This window comes from Chrysochloris asiatica, unplaced genomic scaffold (assembly GCF_000296735.1).
Source record: "Chrysochloris asiatica unplaced genomic scaffold, ChrAsi1.0 scaffold00016, whole genome shotgun sequence".
Lineage (NCBI taxonomy): Eukaryota > Metazoa > Chordata > Mammalia > Afrosoricida > Chrysochloridae > Chrysochloris > Chrysochloris asiatica.
In genome coordinates, this window is record NW_006408534.1 from 12,194,605 (window position 1) to 12,199,499 (window position 4,895).

Below are 4,895 nucleotides of genomic sequence, written 5' to 3' on the forward strand. Positions count from 1 at the left end.
CGGCACTATATCTGACAGTGTTTCTCTGCTATTCATAAGGTTTTCAGTGACTAAATATTCGGAAGTAGTTCGTCACTCCTTTTTCCTAGTCTGTCTTCATCTGGAAGCTCATCTGAAACCTGTTCACCATGGGTGACCCTGCTGATACTTAAAATACTGGTGGCAAGCTTTCAGAATCACAGCAACTCACATGCCACCGCAGTACGACAAACTGACAGACGACTGGTGGCTTGGCTAGAGAGGTATCTTAAATTTCTTGGCATAGATTAATGAGCACCTCCAGCATTGCATTAGTTTGTTGAAACATTTCAATTTGTATTCCATCAGTTCCTGGAGCCTTGTTTTTTGTAAATGCCTTCAGAGTTACTTGGACTTCTCTTCCTTTAATATCGTTGGTTCTTGATCATATGCACCCTCTTTAAATGATTGAGCATCAACCTTTTTTTTTTTTTTAAAGATTTTATTGTGAATTAAGTGATCGTTTATGGAGAACATTGGTTTCACATCATCGTTTCATTGCAATCATTACAATCTCTTCCATGCAGCATTATTCAACAGTTGTTGTTGTTGTTAGGTGCTATCGAATTGGTAACCATCCACAGTGACCTTATCCACAGCAGAACGAAACACTGCCGGAGCCTGGGCCAACCCCATTACTGTTGCCATCCTTGAGTCTATTGATGCTGCCACCTGGCCAATCCATCTCACTGGGGTTTTCCTCTTTTTCTCTGACCCTCCTCATCAAGCATGATATCCTTCTCCAGTGACTAGTCTTCCTGACAACATGTCCGAAATGTGAGAGACGAAGTTTGGCCATCTTGGCCTCCAAGGAGCACTCTGGCTGTCCTTTTTCCAAACAGATCTATTGGTTGTTTTGGCAGCCTGTGGCACTTTCAATATTCTCCTCCAACACCATAATTCAAAAACATCAATTCTTCTACTGTCTTCCTTATTCACGGTCCAGTTTTAGCATCCATATGAGGTTATTGAAAATACCATGGCTTGGGTCAGACGTACCTTAGTCCTCAAGTTGACATCTTTGCTCTTCAACACTTTAAAAAGATCTTGTGCAGCAAATTTGTCTAATGCAATGAGTCATTTGATCTCTTGATTGCTGCTTCCATGAGTGTTAATAGTTGATCCAAGAAGAATGAAGTCCTTGATAACTTCAATCTTTTCTCCATTGATAAGAATGTTGTTTATTAGTCCAGTGGTGAGGATTTTTGTTTTCTTTACATTGAGATGCAATCCAATCAGTAAACATTTTAAGTGCTTTTCACTTTTAGCAAGCAAGGTTGTATCATTTGCATATCGCAGGTTGTTAATTAGTCTTCCTCCAATCCTGATGCCACATTTTTCTTCATAGAACCCAGCTTCTCGGATTATTTGTTCAGCATACAGGTTGAATAATTATGGTGAAAGAATACAGCCTTGTTGCACACCTTTCTTAATTTTAAACCATTCAGTGTTCCCATGTTCTGTTCGAACAACTGCCTCTTGGTCCAGGTACAGATTCCTCAAAAGCACAATTAAGTGTTCCGCAAAAAACCCCAAAAAATCAGAGGTAATAGAGGCAAATACTTATGTTTGCCTCTATTTCCTCTGTTTTTTGTTTTTTTTTTGGGGGGGGGACCAATTCTTTTTGGTATAGTGACTGAATTCTTTCCATCTTGTTCTGATTCTTCCTGTGTCATTCAATATTTTGCCCATGGATTCTCAAAATTGCAAGTTGAGATTTGAATTTTTTCTTTAGTTTTTTCCAGTTTAAGAAATTCTGAGTCTGTACTTCCCTGTTTGTTTCCTAACTTGAGGTCTTTGCATATTTCATTATAATATTTCACTTTGTCTTTTTGAGCTGCATTTTGAAATTTTCTGTTTAGCTTTTAGTTAATTATTTTTTCCAGTCACTTTAGCTTATCTACATCCAAGTGGATGTTTCAGAACTTCTTCTGACATTCATTTTGGTCTTTTCTTTGTCTTTTTAATGACCTTTTGCTTTCTTCATAGATACTGTTCTTGATAAAATCTCAACTCCTCTGGTCTTCAGTTATGTGTCTAATGTATCAAATCTGTTCTTGAGATGGTCTGTAAATTCAGGTGGGATATACTCAAGGTCATATTTTGGCTCTTGTTGACTTTTAATTTTCTTTAGCTACAGCTTGAACTTGCATTATAAGCAGTTGATGGTCTATTCTACAGTGGCCCCTGACCTTATTTTGAGTGATGATATTCAGCTTCTCCATAGTCTCTTCTCACATATGTAGTACATTTGATTCTTGTGTATTCCATATGGTAAGGTCCTTATGTATACTTGCCATTTATGTTGTTGAAAAAAGAGTTTTGTAATGAACAAGTTGTTTGTCTTGCAATATTCTGCCAGGTGATCTCCAGTATCATTTCTATCTCCAGCATTATTTCTATCTTTAGCATCATTTCTATCAACAAAGCCATATTTTCCAACTACTCATCCTTCCTCTTTTTTCAACTTTTGCATTCTAATCATCAGTAGTTATCAGTGCATCTTGATTGCATATTTGATCAATTTAAGACTAAAGTTGGTAGAATTCAATTTCATCATCATTGGCTTTAACTGTTTGTGCATAAATTTGAAGAATAGTCATATTAACTAGTCTTCCTTCTAGGTGTATGGATATTGTCCTATCACAGATGGCTTTGTACTTCAGGGTAGATTTTGAAGTGCTTTTTTTGACAATGAATGCAATTCCATTTCTCTTCAGTTTGTCATTCCCAGCATAGTAAACCATAATTACGTAATTCAAAATAGCCAATACCAGTCCATTTCAGCTCACTAGAATGTGCCTAGGATATTTATCTTTATGCATTACATTTCATTTTTGATGACTTACAGTTTTCCTAGATTCTTACTTTGTATACTCCATGTTCTAATTATTAATGGATATTTGCAGCTTTTTTTTTTTTTTCTCATTTGAGTTGCACCCTATCAGCAAATAAAAGTTCTCAAAGCTTTGCTCCATCTACATCATTAATGCCAATTCTACTTTGAGGAGACTCTTTTCCTGAGTCGTATTGTGAATGTCTTTCAACTTGAGGCACTCTTCTTCTGACACTATATCAGACAACGTTTCTCTGTTATTCATAAGGTTTTCAGTGGCTGACTTTTCAGTAGTGGTCTACCTCTCTTTCTCCGTAGTCTGTTAGTCTGGAAGCTCTGCTGAAAACTGTCCACAATTGTGACCCTATTGTTTTTGTTGTTCAGTGATGTTGAGTCAATTCCAACTCATAGGAACCCTGTACTGGGCTTCCAAAGAGCAACTGGTAAGTCTGAACTGCTGACCTTGTGGTTCAAACCAACCTTGAGGCTGAGTTCTTATCCTACAGTACCACACCAGGATGCTGATATTTAAAATACTCGTAGCATAGCTTCCAGTTTCACAGAAACAAAAGCCATCACAATATGACCAACTGAGAGATGAGTGGGGGAAGTATTCCTTTAGGGATTACAAAATAGAGATTTTTCTAATTCTGTCATTCTTTTCCAAGGTGACTTGGTGGTGCTGTATGACAAGCAGTGGTCTTAGCTAACTGCAAGGTCGGTGGTTCAAATCCACCAGCCACTCCATGGGAGAAAGATGAAGTTGTCTGCTCCCATAAACATTTAGTTTTGGAAACCTTATATATGATCGCTGAGTCAGAATCAACTTGATGGCATTGGGTTTAGTTTTGGTTTTATCATTCTTTTCACATGTACTAGCTGGTATTCTGTAAAGAATCTCCACTCAATCAATCATTCTGAATTATGACTCATACTGGAAAGACAGGATAAATGCTCAGTTCTTAGCAATCAGTCCCCATTAGTTTCAATGGTGTACAAGTGATATGCTTCCATTGGAATGTTGTTCTTAAGTGCCCTCCAGTTGGTTCCAACTCATAGTGACCCTGTATAGAGTTTCCAAGGAGGGGCTGGTGGGTTTGAACTGTCAACCTTGTGCTTAGCAGTCTTGTGCTTATCGTAAGAACCATACCAGCACTCCTCCAGTGGAATAGTTGTTGTGTTCTCATCTTTTGCTGTTTTTTAAAAGGATTATTATGACCTTTATGGGTTTTTATCGATTTAATGTATACCACAGGATCAGGTGGTGTTTTGTTCTGTGTGCATAGGGTCACTATGAGTTGGTACCGACTCAATGGCACCTAACAACAACAACAGCTCAGTCATCAAAATTAAGCAGGGGATTCTATGCTTTAGGAAAGTATCTGATGGAGATTCAAAACAAAACAAACAAACAAAAAACCCACTGCCAAGGAGTTGATTTAGTTAGCAGCCCAGTGCTTAGACTACAGTGTCACTACTTTCCCTTTCAGATAGAGACTAGAGGTAAACAGATCAGTTAAGATTATTACCTATCAATAAAAATTACAAGTATACCTAAACTTTGACCCAATTCCACTTTTAGAAATTTATCCAACAGCTAGAGTTGCACATATTTAAAGTAACCTGGATGTAAGGTTACTTATAGCAGTATGGTTTCTAATAATAATAATAAACTAGAAACAAGAAGTCTTTCAATAAAGAGACTAATATTACTAAAAGGGCCCTGGCATTGCTCTGGTTAATCTCTCAATTGCTCATGAAAATGTTGGTGGTCCCAACCCATCAGTAGGAGAAAAGATTTGGCAATCTGTTCCTGCAAAGTTATGGGACAAGTTCACTCTGCACTATAGGGTTGCTAGCAATGAATCAGAATGCATTTGAAGGAACACAACAAGTACCCTTTTGGTGGATTCAGATAGCCCACTTTTTGGTTAGTAGTCCAGCATTTAACAGCTGTGCCACCAGGGCTTCTGTCACACTTCTACATCATACAGTAGTACTAGGCAGTCATCACAAAGAATTAGGAAGACTTTGTATATAT